The 23734-nt window shown below is 39.9% G+C and overlaps 1 long non-coding RNA gene across 1 annotated transcript; it reads right to left on the bottom strand.

Moving 5' to 3' along the window:
* Nucleotides 1–3105: 3105 nt before the first annotated feature.
* LOC144586548 (uncharacterized) lies at nt 3106–17188 on the bottom strand. The gene is made up of 2 exons (XR_013541424.1): nt 15909–17188; nt 3106–15422 (listed from the first exon to the last, which is right to left on the bottom strand). It is a non-coding gene; the product is annotated as an uncharacterized LOC144586548 (long non-coding RNA).
* Between the last annotated feature and the right edge of the window lie 6546 nt (nt 17189–23734).

Here is a 23734-nt window from a genome sequence, read left to right as displayed (position 1 = left end):
AAGGTTCAATCAGGAAGTGAAGAGATTAGTAAATAGTAATTCTGGTAAAACCTGTTAAGTTGTTCTCTTTTTTTATTGTAGTAGAATTATATAAGTGGATGTAAAACTACCCTCACACTCTGGAATTTTACCCTTCCCCTACTCATGTCCACTCTCCCAGCTCCCCAGCCCTCTATCCCCAAATCCTATTCCTATTGAAAATGAATTAATAATAAAAATTAAATGAAAAAAAAAGGCAGAGAATACATCTCTAAAACACTAAAGTTCATAAATTTGGTTTTACTGGTCTTTGACCGTAATAAAGCATTCATTCATTCATTCATTCATTCATTCATTCATTCATTCATTCATTCATTCATTCATTCAAAGAACAAAAATATATTAAAGAAAATGAGTTTCTTACTCTCTAAGCTTATTAAAAATACACACAGAGAGAACAATTGTAAATGCTCATCCAGCTGAAAAAGTTTGAATCTATGGAGGAAAATCCGTGATGACTGTTGTTGATGTTCAGTGTAGCATGAAGCCTTGTTATATTGATGATTTGCATTCCTGCATGCCTGAAAATGTGTGTGTGTGTTATCTCCCTATATTTAGAATTCTTTGAGATGTTCACACTTCCCCACAACCTGTAAAAATTTATAAAAAATTATGCAGATTCTGGAGGAATAAAGGCTCTGTAGCATAAAAGATCTAATCCACTTGAAGCCTGGAAATCCAGAATACTGTAAAAACAGAATATCATAACTCCAAGATATTGGGCCTACAAAGAGTGCATATTATATATTCTGCAGAAGACACCTCTATATTTAAAACTTGTATCATAAACACATTTGGCTGTCAGGATGTCATGATAAAGTGACCTTGCTTGGCAGGAGAGCTAGCTAATTGTTTTTGAAATGACTATTGTTCAGGCCTCAATTTTTAAAGGACTTTCATTTTCAGAGCTACTTTTTCTATATCCCCTTTAATTTTTTTAACACTCAATACACTCACAATTTCAATCTTTGACAGGCGAAAGAAGAGAGGCCTATGGGCAGAGGAAAGAGGTCTTCTATACTACAAATTTCTCCTTGAATCTTTGAGGGGTTCCAATTCCTGTGTTACCGTGCCACCCTTTCAGTAAGGTTGCCATGTCTGTTTCAGCATATATAGCCAAAATAAAGACAAAAGAGTTGTAGTACGTATCTAAAAGATTAACCAATTTATTTCACTGCAAACATTCGTAAGTTCACAATCCTCTTCTTCAGTCTGTGCAAGTGTCAGTGTGGTGTAGTAGACAGAGTGATGAACCAGAACCTAAGAGACCTGGGCTTAAAACCTTGCTAAGTCATGGAAATCTGTGGTGGGGTAGTGGGAGGGCACTGCTAAAACCATTAGAAATATCACATATACCTTGAAAACTCTGATAGGATCATCCTGTTGGATGTGACTTAAAACCGCATAACAAATGACAAGAAGACCAAATAATGGCCACATCAGATATTTCCAAAATTCAGATTAAAAAGTTAATCCATTTCAGAAGCAAATTCCATAAAAGGCCTCAAGCCTATATCCACATGTCTATGGGTAAGACCCACTGAACTCAGCAGGGTTACTTCTGAGTAGACATGCTGAGATGATTGCTTAGGTAAGGTGCCCCATCTTTTCTTAGGAAGGTCTCTGCTTGATCTGAAGTCCTCAACCAGAAATGGGAGGCTCCCATGCAGATTAAACTCATCCTCACAAAGCTCCATCTCATCCTTCACCTAATAGAATATAATGCTCAGTGAATTAGAAATTTCTCAGAGCTTTGAAGTAACAAATGTGTTACTTGTACAATTAATTCCTACAGTCGCCATCTTTGTAAAGGGCAGCCTGATTCCCTTAAGGCAGGCTAAGGGAATCCAGAATGCCCTTTGCAAAGATGGCAGCTGCAACTTCCCTGCCCTAAAAGAAGCTGCAGCCACTATCTTTGCAAAGGGCAGCCAGTGTCCCCTATGGCAGACTGTGGCTGGGGAGGCCATTGCAGCAGGCTGTGATGAATGGCAGCGGCAGTGGGCAGCAGTAGATGATGGCGGCAGTGGGTGGTGGTGGATGGTGGCAGCAGCTAAAGTAGGGAGGGGGAGGGGCGTGGGATAGGCTGTGGGGGTGGGTGACTGTGGGGCTGGTGGCCTATTGGCCCACCAGTCAGCTGATCAACGGGCCCATAGGCAGAATGGGAAAGCTATAGGAAGAGAAGGAAAGCTAGCCTTCCCTCTCTTTGTATATGGGACGAATAAAATGGGGGGAATATTCATCCCTTCGAATTCATCAGGGTCTCTGGAACTGATGAATAAGAACAGACAAATATTTAATGAATCAGCAATTTTTCACGAATATCACAATCTATTTTTTAATTCGTCCCCATGTCTACATATGACTATTTTAGCCATTTTAGTCATTATGAGATGTACAGATTCACTGGATGTCTACTGATTCATAGGCGAGCAGCTTGTAGCATCCAGGATTTTAGATAAAGTAACTGAAAAGGAATAATTTTTGAGACATCTGAATAAGTTACTTTTAATAAAATAAAATATAATTATAATGGTAACTGACTACTTTGGCCTTAGAAATATAACCAATTACTTTTAAAGTTAATGCCTTAAACTCTGACGTATGATTTATACATTTAGTAATTGTACTGATAGAAACAATAATGACTGTCTGAAATATAAGCAGAAGTTAGCCCTAATCTTTCAAGAGGTTTCTGAATTTCTGAAAAGCCACTTTATCTATATTTTCTGAAAGAAGCCTATGAGAAGTGTCAGGTAAAAGAAGACATTCACTTTCTATTCAGTAAATTTTATGGCATGGTTCCTTCTCCTCTCTTGAGACTCCAGGGTACAAAATGCATGAAGTCACAGTAATGATTTCTGTGTTTTGGTGCTGCATACCTTGTGAAGTAAGATCAAGGAAATGTATACAGTTCTTTCTTAAGCAAAACTCTTGCTGGCCTAAAGAGAGGTTTCAGGCTATTTAGTCTCACTGCATAATTTTACCCAGGGTGATTTAATTGACTTGTTAACTATTTTTGACACTACTCTAATACTGCACGAGAGAACTGGCTTTGGATTTTCTAAATTTTATTTTTAATTTTTTTTGGAAAATATTTCCAGGCTGATTGTTGTGACTGCTGCTGGTGACTGTCCTGTATATTTGGGAGGGGAAAGGATGGCACAGTGCAATGACAGAATATGCAGTGTTAGAATATATAGGTTTTTTTTTTTTTGTCGTTTTCTCCTTTTCCTCTCCAACCACAATTAAGAAAGGCCCCAGGGTGAGACCCCAAAGAGCTACTGCCAGTCAGTGTAGTCCAGGGATAGCCTGGCGCTATCCAAATGTGCAGAACTACAACTTCCATGATCTTTAACCAGGGTTTATGAGAGTTGTAATCCAAAACATTTCCCTGCCACAGATGGACCAATCTTCTAACATACTACAGTGGTATCTCGGTTTACAAATTTAATGCATTCTCTAGGATGTTTCGTATTGTGAAATATTCAGATTGAAACGTGGTTTCCTATAGGAACACATGCATCCTGGGGAAACTTGCTTCGTATTGCAAAAAAATTTCATAAACTGAGGGATTATTTTCAATGGATTTTCATTTATAAACCGAAAATTACATTAACTGAGGTGTTCGTAAACCAAGGTACCACTGTATAAGGCAGTTTCTTATACTCCTATACATTCATCTCTTTTCTCTAGGAAACAATGTTCCTATACAGAGTAGAGTCTCACAGATTTAGATGGAGAAATTGTCCTCTTTACAGGCTCGGCAGATCTTCCAATAGTATCTCCTTTATGGATAACCAATCATACTGATCTCTTGCTCCCAATAAACCCCAAAGTAAGTCATGGTCCAAAAATTGCAGAACTCATGTACCATATCTTTGACTATGTGCTGTTCTTGGAGTTTCTGAAGTCAGGCCATTAATTACTTTTTCAGAGAGCTGGTTGACCTTCTTGGGGTTCCACATGTGATTTCTTATAGATTTGTTCTCATTCTTTGCCTTTCTTGAAAGATGGGAAAATGTTTTGCTTTGTGGCACAATGTGAAGCAGACGAGAATATCTGTCCGTCTCAAAACAACAGAACATATTCAGCCACAGCTATCAGTCTTTCTCCTGTATAACATACTGCTGGAAACATATTTCAAAGGAATTTAAAAACTGTTCAGTTTTTTTTGTTGCATTTCTCTGAATCTCGTTTGTATTTCCTTCCTTTGCTCCTTTCATATTTTGTGATTTTTTCCCCTGAAAATTAAAGCCCATTTTAACACATTTTTTCTCAACAGGCATCCTCATTTATGCATCCCCCTCCCATAAGCATACCTGCAAATATTCTTTTCTGCTGAGCACATTTTAGCTATCTGCATTTTGAAATGTATGTCTTGTTTTGTGTGATAGATAAATAAATAAATACATACAGTATCTATCTGTTTTGTATGAACTCTTTCTCTGAAAGCTGTGGGGTCTCAAAAAGTAGAAAGAGGCTACTTTTGCAGAGACCATCACGTTCAATGGAATTATTTTCTCTCTATAGTCTTGGTCTTCTAGATGGATTTCTGTGCACTCCAAATCACATGGAATGTCTCAGCCGTTAGGAGGGACTTTGCCTTTCAGACAGTAGCCCTCTATTGTAGAGGCCAAAGTGAATGGACAAGCAATGGACCAGGTAGGGGTGAGAATTTCATTTCAATTAGTTTTTCATCCTAATTCACCAAAATTCACAAAATTCAGATTTGTATGTAAACAATCATGCCTGAGAAGGGCTAGAGAAATTAACGTACAAAGAGAAATGAACAAAGCTCCTTTAAAAGAAGATTTCAGTTTGTATCATAAATGTATGTAGTGAAATACACCTGTTCTCCTTTAAAAAAAAAGATTTACTTTATAGTGAAAAGTCTCAGTACATTAACAAAACCAGAAGGTAAGCTGATGGGTATAAATATGTCTCTTGTTCTGTGACTCAAAATAAGCAGTGAATATTTGAAGATGAAATATTATTTTTATTCCTTCTGATGGAGCCGTCTAAGCTCAGAAGTATTAGGTTCATATAGTTTGCCTTTGCTTTCATGTCTACGCTTTGTACCACTTGCCAGCTTTATAAACAGACATTATAATCCTGTCACTCACTCAGACACAAAGTCTGTACTTGTCATATCACCTCATACATATCATTCTTCTGTATAATGTCATAACAATGAAAAGTAAAGAAAACCAAAGCAGACAGCAATATTACTTTTTCCCTTCATTTTGGAATCTTTTTCTCTTCAGTGCAGGTAAAATTGGCCATAAAAGGCTAAATGTATTGAGTCTAAAGGAAAAATAATGTACAGTAAAACATTTTTCATGTATGGAAGAAAATTAGCCTGTGTTATATATGGAACATCTACCCATAACTTGCATCATTCACCTTATTAAACCGCTTTTGACTGAAAACACATTGTGTGCCTTAAGATAAATCCCATTATACCCAAATCTTTATTAAAAATAAAAATAGGCTAATCCTGGGTGCTTGGGGAATCAATCAGAATAGAGGATGGAGTTTAACTCCACTTCTTTTAAGGAAAAGAAAAGAAAGGAGAAGGTTTGCAGAAAGAAAATGTATATCTCCCACCATATTATCCCCAAAGGCCTAAAAAAAGACTGTTAACCGATTTAGGTTTCTGTTCTATGTGTGATTTTCAGAGCAAGCCTCACTGAATCCAGTGCAATTTACTTCAAAAACACACTTGTGTGGATTTCAATTACATTTTCCTCAAGTGTTTTTGCCTGAGCATCCAAGGTGACTAGTCCTTATAAGCCTAGGGTAGACTGTCTTCCTATGCTGCTTCATTGTGCGGGCAACATGTTGCCTCTATAATGTTTCAGAATCAGAACTATGCCATTCTGGCTAGGGTCCTTCTTAATCAATCAGCTCTTGACTATGAGGCAATGATTTCTGGACTACAAATATGATAAATCTCCATTCTAGGAATTTTACCTTACAAACCCCATACAGATATTTATAAAGGTTGCACCTGGGAGAAAGGCCAACGTTTGAAGGCTTTCAGCTAGGCCTAGCTAGGTTCACTCAAGCTTTCTGTTCTTGTCCAGCTCCTAGCTGGGAACCTTCTTTCTGAGCAGGAAGCTTGGGCAGAGCTAGGCCTAGCCAAGTGTCAAAGTCTTTCAATTTTAGGTATTTTTCACAGGTGCTTATCACTGTGGTGTCTACAAGATAGATGGAACTCCCAAAATGGAAAATTATGGTTATAAGGTCTGTGGATTACAAACACTACCATTATTATGTTGGGAAGAAAACTCAAGTATGTGATATTCTGTGAAAGGCCCCAAATCATCTTGGTTACATAAGAGTTAGGCCTCCATTTTCCACCATTTCTGGAAATCTTTTGGTAAACATTTTAACATTTTGCATGCCTTCATACATTACTGCAAAAGAATAAGTGGCCATCTTTCCTTGGCTGTAACCTGCAAAGCCGAAGCTATGTTTGCAAGTTAAAACCATGGAGTTAGGGCTAGTCACTTTTTTCCAGTCCTGAAGTTCCGCAGCTAGTATTCAGAGGTATAGCACTTGTCTCTGCATGAGAATCCAGATTCACAACTAGCTTTTCCTCAAGATTGATGTGTTACCCGTTTTTTCAAATGTTCCCGATAGCCTTCGGTGAATCTCATTTTCTTTTTAAAAAGTAGGTGCAATTCATTCCTCTCTTTCTTTTGAATGTTGGAATCAATCACAGCAGCATTTCTCATTCACCACCTTCCCAGTTTTTTTATGGCCAGAATAGGCTGATCTGCCACTTGGCAATTTCTCATGCTGTTGCAGCCTACACATGTCAAGTAGAGCCAGAGAATGGCTGCTTTATCAATGCCAATGGTTTACTGTCAGTATAATAGGGGCTTCTGTGCCTAGTGTTGTTGATGCAAAATGTGGCTCAGTTGAATTGGAAATATCTGTTAATCAAAACATTCGGATTCAGGCACAATGCAAAACAACAACAGCAAGACATCTTGCTCCAGTAACCTTTGTGTGTAGTCTTTCAAATGAAGCAGTTTGTTCATTCATGGAGGACAACACTAACAATAACTAAAATCCATAATCTGCAATGTTATATTTCAAAAGTGACTCATTGGCTGAAATCCTGTTGCTTAGTGTAGTAATGAGCAACTAGATTGGACCCATTGGACTCAATGGAACCTACAGAAGAGTTGACTCACCAAATCCCTACTCATTCAGTGGACCTAGGCTAGTGCAACTTATTATGCTAAGCAACAGGATTTCAGCCATTGTGTTATGCATTGCCTACCTCACAATGCATGTCACTATTACTATGGTTTCAGAAGCAGCTCATCATGTTGCTGTTGCATTATTTGTTAATTTACCATTGTTGTTTATGTTTAAATAGTTCAGGCAGAGAGAATATCTCTGTGTTTTATTTTATTTTTGACTTGAAAATAGGATTCTGCAATCTTCAGAGTAGAGTGAGATCCTATTCTCCCCCCCCCCCCTCAAAGAGCTACACAGTCTGGGAAGTGAGGGAAGGAGCTGGTCATAGTCTCCTGGATTGCCATTAGCAGAGCAAAGGCATGCTCTAAGCATTCCGGGAAATGTTGGCAGCTGCCTTCCCACTCATGCTGCTGAGTGGTGCTGGGTCATTATTGTCAAATTAGAAATAAAATGGAACACACATATTCTGACCACCTTAAATAATTAAAGATGAGCAATAGTGCTAACACACACACACACACACACACACACACACAAGCAATGAAAGAATTGCCTACCTAGAAAAAAAATTATTTCCATATGACTGTTATTGATGCTTGCACTCACAAGAGTAGAAAGGACTTATAAAAAGGACAAATTGTAATGTGTTGTATTCAAACTCTGCTGAATGTTAATCTCTTAGTGTTATATGTTCTTTAAACAACACAGTGAGGACATAGGCAACACTGAACCATTTCCCATAAAATCTGTCATTTCCAAAGAATTTGGGGGGGGGGCTCTGAAATTCCTCAGAAACATAACAGTCCTAAACTAAAAGATTGTGGTACCATCTTTAATCTGTAGGTGGCAGATTCCCCTAACTAAAATATAGATTTGCAATTGATACTCTTTGAAACAGGGAGTTGTAGTCTGGAAGAGAGATTGAAAGGGCTGCTCTACTCTTTCCAATGAGCTAGCCTCCTTCATAGCCATGAAACTGCCAAACTGCTTCTTCAGAATATTGTCCTCCATAAGTATTGTGCTTATGGTGCAAGCAGCATGGCTTGCCTTCAGTCAGACAGAACATGATTAATGTGTATGGGTGTATTCATATATATATGTCAAACACCACTGAAATTATTGGATAATGAGTCTCAGCAAGATACCGTGTAGGCCATCTAACCCAACACCCTGCTCACTAAACAAACCCAACATGCTTCAATACACTGTGAGTTGTGTGCTCTTGAGTCAGAGGATGACTGTGTAATAACATGTAAATCACAATGGACTACAATGACTCTTATTGAAAAGAAATTGCTGTCATATCAAGGAGCTTGCTGACAAAATAGTTGCACTAACACATCTGGCAGGATAGTTGAAAGAGCGTGTTTGCAAGGCCCAGCACCTCACCATTATTCATTAACAGGAATGGTTTCATTTCACCATATGAATAGTGATTTCATGGTAAAGGAAATGGAGCCAGCATTATTTCATATTAATGCCAAATTAATGTTGCATCAGCACTAAGCAGTACCCCCTCCCCAAATTATATCATGTCAGCACGGCAATGAAAAATAGTTCTGTTTTTATTGGCTTCCACCCGCATACTGAACTATTTTAAATAACAGTGTCTCAAGAAGAGCTGTTATTTTCAATGAGAGCACATAAATGGAGATTTGCAGATACTGTAATTTCTACCAAGGCATTAAAAATAAAACTGCTTTAGTGTCGTTGTGAGGATGAGACTTTTTCCAGATCAAAAACTGTCCTGTTGAAAGAAACCCTTGAAATGCAAGTCCTATCAAGTAAAATCCAGGTATTAAAAAATAATAATATGTCGTTCCTTGCCATTTTAAATATGGACACTCTTGATATATCTGCCCACAACAGCTATAATTAAGGATGCACAACATATTTGTGGAGATGGAGGGAGCAAATAGTTTTGCCCAATGTCTGGAACCAAATTCAGAGGTAGTTTGATCTGAAAGGCAACATTGAAGGACAAAACAACTTAAAAAGGAACCTTTTTTCATATTTGTGGTTGAGTAGGCCAGATAGACAGGGTATAAATCAAATAAATAAATAAATAAAAATATTTAGTTCCACCAGCTGAGAGAATTCCCTTCGGAGAATCCTTGCCACTTCTGGAGGCATTCAAGAGTAAACTGGGTAACCATTTTTCAGCTCTGCTTTGATTTGGATTCCTGCCTTGGGCAAGGGGTTGGACTTGATGGTCTTATAGGCCCCTTCCAACTCAATTATTTATGATTCTGTGATTCCAGACAGCTACTATAACAGGCATTTTCAGAAAAATGGGCTCAGGAGGAAACAGTGAAGTCTATCCTCTTCAAGCCATTGCTGAATATCAAATAAGAGTTTTGAGAATCATTATTACTACCCACTTAGGTAGGTGCAAATCCTTGCATGGTACAGACTGAACAAGCTTAACCCCATGACCCTCACACTAAAGTGATGGCCTTCGGTGCAACAGGACCCTTTGAGCCTCGTGCATTCTGGGCCAGAGCAATTAAGGGCTCTTAGCACCAGGTTTGGCAAATGGCTCATTTATGTATTATAGAAAGCTTTGGTCTCACTGGGACTGGTGCTCCGAACCCTGTGAGGCTGTCTGAAGATTCCTTCTATTAGTTTGAAATCCACCATCAAAACTGAGCAACTTACACAGAAGTTTGAAAAGCTACTTCTTCAGCAACAGCTCCCAGAATCTCAGCTAGCACAGCAATGCTCTGGAGGATTCTGGGGCAAGTAACCCCAAAATAACTTTTCCGAATTCTCATCTTGCAGAAAGAGCTTAAACATGTACACACCCATTAATAAACTTTCCCTTTTTTTCACATGCTTTTAGAAAACTGTGTAGAGTCTAAGCGTTCAAATGCTCACACATACCCAGCCACTTGTTGGCCATGCCCTTCTCTCCAGAAGGTCATTGATTCCTTGCCAATTCACTGGTTAAAATGGATCACACCCAAAGCAATCACGGCTTTGTCCAGTAACTCCACAAAGACATTTGCTTGTACCTGACCTGCAGATTTTATCTCACACATTTTTGAGCCCAGAAACACTACCAGCAGAGCTCACTGATATCAGAAATGAGAGAAAAACCTGAAGGAAATTCAACATTTGGCAACCATTTTTTAAAAGTTTTATTATTGAAATAAGTGAACAGTTTAAGCTTAGACATGTTGTGGAACTGGCAATGCTGATAAACACAAAATCAAACAAATGCAAGGATATTTAATCCATGAGGCACTCCCTGTCCTCCGTCCCCAACATGTTTAATTTCAGAGGAACAATTTTAAATGAATGGATCTAGCATAACCTTTTTTGACCTTACTTGAAATATAACAGCATATCTATGGAATGTATTTATGCAAAGTCATAATATAGGGTAAAGGTGGGCAGCCTCCAGAGGTCTGAGGACATCCATCTGTGAACCTTGGGTAAGTACTTTGGGAAACAAACTGAACAAAAAACTTGTAAAGCTTATGAATCAGCAACTGATAGCTCATAACCACTGGACTGGCAATGGTTCCAACCACCTGTGGTTCCCAACTTCGGATAATGCAGGTGTTCTTGGACTGCAATTCCCAGAAGCCTTGGCCACCAACTGTGTTAACCAAGAAGACTTGGGTTACCCAAGGTTGAGCATCACTGCCCTAGAGTGCCCTCCCATGAGTCAGCAAAGGAGGAAGCTATATCCTTCACTGCTTACATATGAAATAAGAATGCTTACATCAGAATAAAACAAAACTAAATTTCAAGTAAGTGTGTGTGTCTTACATGTTCTATTTTCCTTCAGAAATTTATTCATTAATGCTCCTTGACAGACACTAGATCACCAGTTATTATTATTATTGTTTTGTCTTCCTTCTATTTCTGTGATTTCTGTTTTGGGAGCTGCCAAAGAAGGATGTTCACTGTTCTATTGCAGATTTACATGGCAATTAATTAAAAAGTGATAGGAAAACCCAGTTCCAGACACCATTACAATGTGTCTATGGAGGTCTTATAATAATTCAAAGATCCAATGATTCCAGAACTCTTTTAAAATGTCATAATCGCTACCAGATGTAATGACATGTCTCTATGACACTGTGGACCCACCAGCATTTGGGGATTCCCTCTGACACAGATAAAACTGACGGCTGTTCCAGGTGGAGAAAACCTCATCTTGGTTCATCTCTGTTCATTGTGAGTAAGGATGAGACTTATCAGGACTTGCATCAAAACTGTCCAAATGAGCAAGCAAGATGTGTGGTATGTGTTATTGCTTCACCTCAGAGGGCAAGCAAAATTAGAGGCACAAAGCACAAGGTGTAACCTTTGCATCTCCGATCTGGAACAACTTCTGAAACTGACAATCAAAGTATTTATCATGGGTGGGGACTGATTAGATCCATTTAGAGGGGAAAACTGCATGTGGAAGAGCCCTGTGCCTTCAATGAGAAAGAAATCATCTGTATAATTCTCGGGGTGGGGTGGGGGGACTCTAAGATGCTAAAAATAAAGGTATGTTTTATATGCCCCTGAATTTCTCTTTGGCATTCATCAAAATCTGAGTCAAAAGACTCATGGCCAACTTTCTTACTCATCCTTCAGACATCCACTCTGTTATACCTTTCCTTGAGTGAGTGAATGGATCAGATGGAGTGGCAGGAGTAGGAGTTAAGGCTTTGGGATGAATCAATGTGCAGGAAATTCTGACAAAAACTGGTCACCAGATTTTGAATCTCATCCAATCCTGCAATGTGATTTTCAGCATTTTTTTAAAAAATAATTTTTAAATGCTCATTTTGGAAGAAAATAACCTGTAAATGCTGTTTTGAGGTTTTTTTTCTTGAAGTGTATGATGGGGTTTGTAGTCAAACATACCTGGAGGCCAGTACACTGGGGAAGGCTGCTTTAATACAGGGGCTAAGCTCTCATGCAAATTTCACCTTTCTCTCTCTCTCCCTGCTTATAGCTAATTCTCCTTTCTTTTGTCGATCCATTACAGCTAGATGCCTCCCTCTGGAATAAGCAGTGTGTAGCCTTTGAATGGTGGCAAGTTCACAAAGCCCTCAGCATGTACAATAAATATTCTTACACTGACTCAAAAACTGCAACGGCTTGGCTTTAGTTCTAGAATGTACTTATTTTATTGGATTACTCCTACGATACCATTATAGAGTAGGCCTGTATATTGGAATGATGGATCATGACAATCGGAACACAGTTACCCCTGTATGATTTAGACGGTAATCCTAACCACCGCATAGATATGAAGCAGCAATAATGACTCTGTATTTTATTTTTAAAAAGAAAATACAAATCCATAGTAAGGAAATGAAAGACAGTTTTGGGCACATCCATTATTTAATGCATAGAAAACAACAGGTAAAAGCACCTTGAATGTAGTGTCTTGAATTTAAATTAATTTCAACCATAACCATGTTAAATGAATGCTGCCCAGCTATAATAAAGCTAGATACAATACACAATACAGTATTTGTATGGGGAATAATACAGATGGTCTGGCAATAGTCAAAATCTGTTGGATTGGTTCTAAGATCTGCATTACACTGGAAAAAACAGGGTTCACCCACCTAGTTTGAGGATTCCCCCTTTCCCACTGTCCCACATCCTTTGACCCTCCCATTTAGTATTTTAAGGTGCCTGGAGCAGTTTCTATATAGAGGAGAGCAGGAAAGCCTCCTCCTTCTTTCTCAAATTGATACATTTAATTTTGGATGTAAAGGGCACATAGAAATTGCATGAGTAATTCCATTGTGCTTAGTCCAGAATACTAGACTCTCTGCACAATGTTATCATCAAACTGACATTCAGCTATTTCAGCCTTTCCTTCAACTAACTTGCATTCTTATTAAACTCCTCGAATATTTCTGTGTCCATGCTTGTGCTGGAGATTTTTTTTTTTTTTTGTAAAAAAGGTTTCTAGAAATTTGGTTGTTCCTTTAGTTAGCAGAGTGTAATGCAGAGAAACACAGAAAAGATTAGAGTAACTATTTGTAGTAATAGTCAAAACCCTGGTCTGGTTTCTGTAGTTGCAAAATTCCAGAACTGTAGTCCCTTTCAGGCATTTGAAGTGTATGTTGTTTCTACTTGCAAAGAAAGGACTGAGCACATTGACTCCTCCTGTCTCCATCTGCATGTGACTATTTGCAGAGCACATATTATTTTATTTTATTTATTATGTCCCTACCTTTGTATCAAAAAAGGCACTATCGAGCATAACAGCTTCTTTGTCTCTGCTTTTTCTGCTTCTTTGTCTCTGCTTTTAATGAATACTTTTAAGGAAAACCTTAGCCTCAGCACCAGATCTAGGGAAATAATTATTCTAATATGTATAATGTGGAATTTATTGCAGGGATGCATTGCCAATAATGTTCTTGGTCTCCAATGCAGGACTGCCCCATCTGTTGGATGGGTGTGTTATATCTGTCTTAAATGCCATCTATAAGGTAGATCCTATACCTTTACTGTAGGACATAACAAACATATGATAGATTGCTTTTGAGTTTACAGTTTCAAACCTTTGAGTAACCACAAACACCACACATATATCCTGAGCTACAGGGAAGAGCTTCCTCGTTGAACAATGGTCTTCAAACAGCTGAACCCAAGGAGCTCATTTTTTTAAGAATGTAAGCACTGGGTCTAGGTTACCACTGTGCCTCATTTAATTTCTCCCCTACCCACTTGTATTGACTGTGATCTTTGGCTTCTGAGATAATGCCTATAATCCACTATTGATTCTTGCCACTAGAAGAACATGACACGACAGCAGGTCACACAAACAAAGAATTTAAACATTTTGTTTTGGATTTCTGAATTGGTAACATTCGCTATTAGGTGACATGATGAAAATACGTTTTATAAATGATTTTTGATAGTGGGCGAAAGAATCAATCATTTTACTTGCATTACATTTTCAGCATATCCTTCTTTATAGGTTTTTCCTATTTTAGGTTTACCTGGGTTAAATCAAGTTGTAAATCCCAACTGGAGAAGGCCCATGGAATTGATGTTACGAGTTGAGTGGATATTTATGTAAAGCCCCATTGAGTCAGTGGGTTTATTTAAACTGGGGCTAACAATTCAATCGGATTTAGTTACATGGAATGCAAAAGGATTTCATCTAAATAATATGTCACAAAACGAATGTAACCACTTTGTTTCAGATTCTTCTTCTTTGTTCATATCAAGAAGCAATCCAGTGGTGCTTCAGAGTGGAAGAGCCAGTTGGCAGGGAGTGCCTGAATGTCATTGGGCAGGGGATGCGTGAATGCCTCCTAAGGCATTGGGAGGAGGTCCCAAGGCTGAAGGGTGACTGGGATTATATATAACATGAGTATCCCTGGACAGATATGCATCAGAGGTACCCTACTGTAGTGGACGCTGTACATTCCAATGCCGGGACCACCACTGCCACCCTTAACAGGGCCAAGGGAGCCAGCAGCAACACTGAAGAAGAAAGCAGCAGAACGTTCAGAACCTCCAGCAGCAACTGCTTCCACCTCTGAGCCCTGTGTCTTGTCCTCATTGCAGGTTTTCATACTGTTTCTCCTTCAGGCATCCAATTTGGACCCCTGTGGAGGCTGCCACTAAAGTAGACCAGAGAGACTCGCAAGCCCCAGTGAAGTCAACTCCACAGGGCTTGGAACTGGCTGAGACTGTGCAGGGGCAAAGGGTAAGAACTTCACCTCTGGGACACATTGCAGTGGTGAAGCAAACACTGCCAGATTCATTCATCTCTAAAGTTGTAAGTCCCCTCCCAATAAACAATATTTATCTTTCCACAATTTGTCAGCATATTGGTTCACAATCATACCTGTACAATTCTGATTCAACAAGAGAACACAGAAAGTGCATGTATGCACATGTCTCCCATACCCCACAAAGCACCTCAAACTGTTAGGATGAGAGTGTGGGCTGCACCCCTTCCACCTTCCAAGCCTGAGGTGCTGCCACCATGTTTGTCCCCTTGTCTGTGGCAAACAGACCTTGCCTTTCTGTAGCTAGATTCCACTGCTGCAGCATGTCCTTCAGAGCTTCTTGAATGTTGTGAGCTGTGTGGCTTCCCTTCATCACAGCCACATTCAGCAGGGCCCACCTCTGTCCTGCCTTTGCGTATTGCCTTACGCCTGATGCCTCCATCTCCTGCCAGTGCCCTGTCAAGGAAAGATAGACATATTTTGCACCCTGGCTGCTCCAGATGTTACTTGTAAAATGTACCATTTGTGCTCTGGCCAACTGCTGCTGACACCGCAATATAAACCTGGCACCACCATTGTGAGGGTACGGGTAGTTTGAAATGGCAATTTATAATGGGGTGCCAGTTCTGTCACAAACCTATGGAAGCCAGCCTTCTCCACTATAGAGAATGGTTGGTCATCCAGGGCTGTCATCTCCCCTAGGCATGGAGTAAGTCTAGGTGAGGAGTAAACATTTGCAGAAGGCCTTTCCTGAATGCTTCCAGGATCCTCCAGGGTAGCCTGGGAATTCTTCTTGAGATATGGGCCTGGCATTTCCTACCTCCCACTTCTAATTATTGGCCCATCTACCTCCCTGCTTCCCTGGGCTGGTGGCTCAACCTCTGCCCTCTGATTACCCTTAGACTTCACAATAAGGGATCCACTTTCTCCCTCAGTACTCACTTCATTTGCCAGCAACAAGGCCTTGTGCTAAGTCTTCAGGAGGCTTTCTTTTCCCTCTCTTTTCCCTTTCTCTCCCCTGCTCCTCTCAGTAGAAGCTGCTGCAGTGGCACTTGATGAAGGCTGCAAGAATGGTGCTGTACCACTATACTTCCTGCAGACTCTATCCAAGGGAGAATAGTACAGTGGGGTCTTGACTTAAGAACGGCTCGAGTTAAGAACATTTTGACTTAAGAACCACTCTCATAGGAAAATATTGACTTGACTTACATACTTAGATTTGAGTTAAGAACTGAAAAAAACCCAGGTGGGAGGCAGGGAAAGTGCAAAATTTGAACTTTCAGTTAACTCTTGGCCAGTGAAAAGGGTGCCTGTCTGATTCCTCACTCCTCCCAGCGTTTAGAGAGTGGATTGGGAGACAGTCTTCGGACTGCCTGGTACTGCCTGGACTGTATTTTCCCTGCCTTCCCTGAACCTTTCTTGACCTAAGAAAAAAAGAAACACAATATCCCCCTCTAGTGGTTGAAGGCAGAATAGCAGCTTCCCATTAGTTTCTATGGACGGAAAAGAGCAGATACGGATCAAATGGTTTTCAATGCATTCCTATGGGAAATGCAGATTTGACTTGAGAACTTTTTGACTTGAGAACCGCCTTCCAATACGGATTAAGTTCTCAAGTCAAGACCCCAGTGTATCTGATTCTGCTACAGCAGAACAGAAACCCTTCCAGTGATTTCTGTGCCTGCTTCTAGATTTCATTGGTTCAGACAGACATCATTTGCAGGTTTGTTGTCAGCCAAGTTTCCCTCCCTTGGGAAACTAATGGGGACTTCAGTGAGGAGGCACTGAGTTCTCTGCCCCCACTAACATTGGTGCCAGAGTGTCTTTTAAGTTTCATTTCTCAAGAAATCACTCCAGGGTGCCTGAGAAATAGGTTTCACCCTTACTTCTTCCTTTAGGAAGCAGAAACCTAAACTTTTGCTTTCTATTTTATAGGGGTAATGGGTACTCTGAATATTAAGAATTATTATTAGAGGTATTTGGAACTATCAAATTTAAATTTGGATATATTCAGAAGTATCCAAATATTGTATTATTCGGTAAACATTTTTGAATCTGAATCTGGATATTTTTGAATCTGAATGCACATACTTTACTTATTTCCTGTGTAAAACCAGATGCAAGCCCAGTCCATCTGTGTTACCATGTAGTATTCTCTGACATTGTATCAGTCTTTTGAAAAAGTTCTACTGTAGAATTACCTGTTAGTGTCATAATCCAAAAAAAAAGTTTACAAAAGTAATTTTTCCAGTCTTTGCACTTTATCTTTTTTTTTCTTTTTTTTTTAAAATAAATTTTATTAAGTTTTTTAACATACAAAAAGCCACAAGATACCAAAAAAAGAAAAAGAAAACCAAAACGAAGAGACGAAAAGAAATGAGAAAAAAGAAGAAAAAGAAAATCATATGGCAAAGAAAAAACAAACAAACCTAAATTATCCCTCTATCTAAAGTTCCCCCCCCCTTGGAGTCAGAGATTCCAGCCTCATTAGTCCTCTGTTCTCCCTACCTCTGTTTATAGCATATACTAATAAGTTTCTACATGTATCCTAAATTTCACCCTAAACTTTAGTCTTCTTCTGGGCCCAGAGATATATTAGTCCCCAGCTTTGTTTTACATAGTCTCTTGGCTGTTCCCGCAGTGCTTCTGATAGAGTGTCCAACTCAGCCATGTCCCATAGTTTCTTTAACAGCTCTTCCATCGTCGGAACCTCTTCTGTTTTCCATTTCTGGGCCCAGAGTAATCTAGCTGCTGTGAATATATACATAAGACAATGCTTCAGTTTATTATCATTTATACCTGAAATGACATTCAATAATGCCATTTCAGGTTTCAGCTCTAATCTCTGCTGTATAATTTCTTTTGCTAAGTCCCATACCTGTGTCCAATAGATTTTGACCTTTTCACATGTCCACCACATATGGTAATAAGTTCCAACCTTTTTCCTACATTTCCAACATATGTTACTGTTACCCTCTGACATTTTTGCTAATCTTATGGGTGTATAGTGCCATCGGTAGAACATTTTGAGTACATTTTCTCTTAAATTTGCTGGTTTCAAAATCTTATTGCTTTCTTTCCACATCATTGTCCAATTATCAAGATCTACATTGTATCCAAAATTTTTTGCCCATTTTATCATTGTTTCTTTCACCCTTTCATCTTCTAATTCATATTCTAATAAATAGGTATACATTTTCTTAATTATTGCTTCATCTGTATATAACCACAGTCTGTCCACCTGAACTTTGCCCTTAAAAAAACCCACAGCCCTGTCTTTTTTATATCTTGATTCTAATTTTGCCATTGACCACCAGTCCACCGCTATACCCATTTTTTCGAGCTCTTGTTTGTTCCTTATCTCCAATTCATTTGTTAGCAGATTTTCATATGTGGTTAACCTTCCTTTCTGGTTCAAGGTTTTAAATGAAAATGCTTCTATTGGTGCTACCCACATTGGGATTTTTTCATAAGTTTGTGCTTGAAATTTCTGCCATATCATCCCTAAAGCCTTCCTGATGATATGCTCTTCAAACTGAGAGCAATCTTTGCACTTTATCCAGTGCATCCACTTCTCATTTTGTCATAGACAGTCCCTCTGTCTATTAGTATTCCATTGGTATCTGGAACAGCAAGTCAAGTCAAAAACATTGGCTACACCCATGTGCCATTCATTAGACATGATTACAATGTTCAAGTGTTCCCTGGAATGTAATAATCTAAGCATATTTACTGAACTGGATCCCCAAGCTATGTTTAGTAGATGTGCAAAATTTGTCAATGACAGCTTTGCTCCCATTGCAGCCCTTCCTCAATCACCAAGAGGCATTTCAATAATCATATTAAGTATTACAATAGCATGACTCCATAGGCAGAAATGTAAGTTTCTATACAATAACATTGCAAAGATAAAATATATTATTATTATTATTTTAAAAAACAAAAATATTAAGAGGTGTATGTGGTGCTCTGTCCATATGCACCCAGATTAAATTAAGTCTAGAGAACAGACCTTGCTTAACTTGAAGAAAAAGCTATAATGTCTATATGTCAACCAGTCATTACTCAAAGTTGTTCATGGTTCCAGGTAACACCTGCACATTTATTCTTAGTTCATCTTCGGAAGGCACAAAAAGGGATGAACTTCTAAAATTACACATTTTTTTGCAAGCTCTGAGACAAATGGCAAATTAATCAGTCACTGAATCCATGTGTGTGCTCCTTTTTTTTTTTTAGATTTGTGCATTTTTAAAGAAGATGGAGTAATTGTTTAGTGACTTGGTGCCATTGATTTTCATTATAGATGGTGTTGGCTGGGGCTGTGTCAAGTCATTGGGGAGAGATAGCCTTTGCATAGCTAAATAAAGGAATGGTAATTCTTTTCCATATTCACGAAAAACTCCAGTCCTTGGAGAAAAGTTTTTTTTTTCCATGACCTTCCCAGTAAAGCAACTTTCTTCCCTGAGTCATAGGAACAATAAAGGAAACACAGACAGGTTCAGTATTAACCAGTTGTACAATTTGAAGTCAGAACAATTTTTATTTTCCCACCACAAAGAGTTCCAAATGAAAGGCAAGCTCGTGAAAGCAAATTGTTTTAAATTTTCCACAAAGCCCTACAGTACATTTCCTTATAGCAGGCCATCAGACTTGGAATGAAGCAATTAAATGAAATTAATTCCATCTGCATGAGAGGAGAAAGAATGGCAAGTTCTTATTAATGGTCACGGTACACAGAAGACAGGAGATTCCAAGGAACAGTTGTATTATTGAAATTACTGTTTCCTTAGCTATCATTTGACTGACAAATGCAATGCAGATTCCGCTTTGCAGAAAGCTCTTCTCTTTCTCATCTAACAGACTATAGGTTAGTATACTGCTAGCCATGGGGCAATCCATATGTTCCACATGTGGGATGGATGGTGCTTTCTCATGCAGCTTCAGTAATGTCCTCAGCAAGGAAGCATGGGTCCCAGCTGCAGGCACTCCTTGAGGAAACTGATGCCCTTGATCCATTTCAGTCTGGCTTCCGGCCACTTCATGGTACGGAGATGAGATTGGTTGCCCTGCAAGATGGCCTTCTGAGGGAGACTGAAAGGGACAAAATGTCCTTGCTGGTCCTCCTCAAATTCTCATCAGTCTTCAATACAGTATCCTCCTGGGGAGGCTCCTTGGGTTGGGAATCAGTGGTTGGCTTTAGCCTGGCTCTGCTCCTTTCTAGAGGACCGCCCTCAGAGAGTGCAGGTTGGGGAGGTGATGTCCATTCTCTTGGACTCTTAATTGTGGAATCCCATAGGGGTCAATCATCTCCCCAATGCTGTTTAATATCTATACGAGGCCGCTGGGGGGAGGTCATCAGGGGTCTTGGAGCTTTGTGTCACCAATATGTGGATGACACCCAGCTCTATCTCTCCTTCCACCCCTCTGCAGAGGATGTCTTCCCATCCCTTGAGTGCTGCCTGGATATCATGTTGGGGTAGATGAGAGACAGTAGATTGAGGTGGAACCCAGACAAGACAGAAGTCCTGTGGGTGGGTGCCCCTAAGTGTCTGCAGATTGAGGGCCTCCTTCTCATTGGGGGGGGGTACTCTCTCTGCTAAGGATGGGCTTCACACTCTGTGCATTTTTTTTAACCCAGCACTATCAATGGAATCTCAAGTAGCATCTGTGATCCGTTCTGCCTTCTTCCATGTTAGGCAGATTGCCCAGCTGTGTCCCTTCCTTGGTGCAGTTTCTCACCATGCATTGGTAGTCTCAAGATTAGACTACTGCAATGTTTTCTACGAGGGGCTGCCTATGAGGCTTTTAGGGAAACTTCAGTGAGTCCAGAGTATGGCAGCCAGATTATTGGCTGGGGTGAAAAAATACCACCACATCTCCTCCACTCTGTTGGTTATTCATTTCCACGCCAACATCAAGGTGATGATGCCAGTTTGGGACCTCGATACCAGGCGGAATGCCTCTTTCCAGTGAGTTCTGCCCGTTTCCAGGTAGAGCAGTTGAGAATACTGACCTCAAAAGAGGCCCAGAAGGAGAAGACGAGGAACCAGGCCTTCTTGGAGGTTGCCCCGCATCTTTGTAATGAGCTCCCACCTGCAATTCACCTGGTTCCCTTCACCAGGGAGCTTTCAACAATGGTTGAAAACATGGCTTTTCAGGCAAGCTTCCCTGGAGTACTCAGCATCTTAAAGCAATGATAGTTTCAGCATTACATACTACCTGTTCAATCATCTTGTTTTTAAACTCCCCTATTATGTTTTAATTTTTACATTATTTTTAGTTTATGTTACTTGATGTCTAGTTTTATTTTTGATTGTTATTGTGCTCATTGTTTTTATTATTATTTATCAGGTATTTTTATTATAAACTGCTCAAGTAGCCCTGGTTGCCAGATGGGTAGTATAAAAGTCAAATAAATAAATAAAATAAATTTCACAGTGTCACTTTTAACTCAGGAATCCTGCTTGGAAGGCAGTGATCATGAAATGGCAAAGGAATATAATCTTTTCCACACTTGATGCCACACATTTAGCCCCACATATGGCGGTCAAATTGGGAAAGCATTTTGCAGCCTCATCCACATTACCCTCACACATGCACCAACATTTGAATTTTATTATACTGTTGTTATTCCATTTTTATTGTTAGCCGCCCAGAGTAGACTTGTGTCTAGATGGGCGGGGTATAAATTTAATAAATAAACAAACAAACAAACAACAACAGCAACTTGTATCCAGCACAACTCTCATCACGTGGAGCGCCTATGTATGAGCAGCTACGCATGCTTAGACTCCCTTTTGCCCTATATGTCGACATCAAAGCCAGTGGGGCATATGATGTGATGGAACGGCCCCTTGTACCTGCTGGTCTTACATTATTTACCCAGGTAGCGGCCTATACCAAAATGTGGCATATATGTTAGGTGAATCCCAGGAATGAGAAGCATTATATTCGCGAAGGCTTTCACGGCCGGGATCTAATGGTTGTTGTGGGTTTTTCGGGCTCTTTGGCCGTGTTCTGAAAGTTGTTCTTCCTAATGTTTCGCCAGTCTCTGTGGCCGGCATCTTCAGAGGACAGCACTCTGTGCTCTGGTGTAGTTGGCTTTGGGAGGTTACCACCATGCTAGCTGAGCAACATTAGGAGCTATTTCAAAACAATAATCAAGCTCCAAATAACCAGCTCTTGGTTTCTGCATATTTCAAACAGCTTGAAAGCATTTACAGGGCTTTAACCTGCTCATCAGATCCATTTGTTCATGGTGTTCTCTCTTCACTCCTTCATAGGAGGAAATTTCCAACCTGTGTTTTCTCCCAAAGCCAACTACACCAGAGCACAGAGTGCTATCCTCTGAAGATGCTGGTCACAGACACTGGCGAGATGTTAGGAAGAACAACTTTCAGAACACGGCCAAAGAGCCCGAAAAACCCACAACAACCAATGAGCAGCATTGCTTAGCTGTAATCTAAAGCACCCAGAATGATTTTATCAGTTGATTTTGTCAGGCCATGATGTAACCAGGTGCCTGGATAGCTCAGTGGTTTACGTATCCAGCTGCAGAGCCAGAGGTTGGGAGTTCAATTCCCATTGCGCTTCCAGGGAAAAGAGCCAGCCTATGTGGCCTTGGGCAAGCTGCACAGTCACCAGGCCCCCCCACCCAAAAGACAGGGATGGTAAACCACTTCTGAGTACTCTCTACCTGGAAAATCCTGAAAAGGATTGCTGTAAGTAAAAAAAATGACTTGATGGCACATTATGAGGGTGAGGTGACCTGGAAGCATAGCAGCAGAGTTATCCTTTCAGTGATGGCAGCCACTCCTTCTTCCTCCAGAAGGGAAAAGATTAAAAAGAACTGAGGAGGAAACAAAATACAGTAGACGTATCCAATTCTGACCAATTTAATGGAGGCCAGTGGATTCGTCCTCCGAAGGGTGAAAGAAAACACAGGTTGGAAATTTCCTCCTATGAAGGAGTGAAGAGAGAACACCATGAACAAATGGATCTGATGAGCAGGTTAAAGCCCTGTAAATGCTTTCAAGCTGTTTGAAATATGCAGAAACTGAGAGTTTGTTATTTGGAGCTTGATTATTGTTTTGAAATAGCTCCTAATGTTGCTCAGCTAGCATGGTGGTAACCTTCCTTAAGTGTGACATATTGGGGGCTTCAATCCAAAAAAAGGCAATGCTGTCAAGTTCCGGTCATACCATCTTTCTCCAGTAGATTCTTACTGCATTGAAAATGCTTACAGTGGTGCCTCGCTAGACTATGATAATCCGTTCCACTGAAATCACTGTTTAGCAAAATCATTGTCTAGCGAAAAGCATTTCCCTATTGGAATGCATTGAAACCTGTTTAATGCATTCCAATGGGGAAGAATCGTCGTTGTCTAGCGAAGATCAGCCATAGGAAAGCCACTTTGCGAACCACTGATCAGCTGTTTAAATAGCTGTCTTGTGAAGCTTAGGTCCCAAAAACACTCGTTTTGTGAGTGAGGAGGGAGTTGTCAAAATCGTTGTCTAGCGAAAATCAGTTTGCGAAGCAGGGACCAAACATTGTCCAGCGAAACTCCCCCATAAGAATGACTGTTCTGCGAATTGCTATAGTGATCGCAAAAAGTCAATGTCTAGTGAAAAAACTGTCATGCAGGGTAACTGTCTAGCGAGGCACCACTGTACTTTGTTGTGTTCCACAGGGCTGGCTGACCAATCTCATACTGGATAGCCAGTTCTGTAGTGAATCCAGGAGTAGTTAAAGATTTCAATTTTGAGGTG

This window comes from Pogona vitticeps, chromosome 2 (genome assembly GCF_051106095.1).
Source record: "Pogona vitticeps strain Pit_001003342236 chromosome 2, PviZW2.1, whole genome shotgun sequence".
NCBI classification, from domain to species: domain Eukaryota; kingdom Metazoa; phylum Chordata; class Lepidosauria; order Squamata; family Agamidae; genus Pogona; species Pogona vitticeps.
This window is presented reverse-complemented; position numbering and strand designations above follow the sequence as displayed.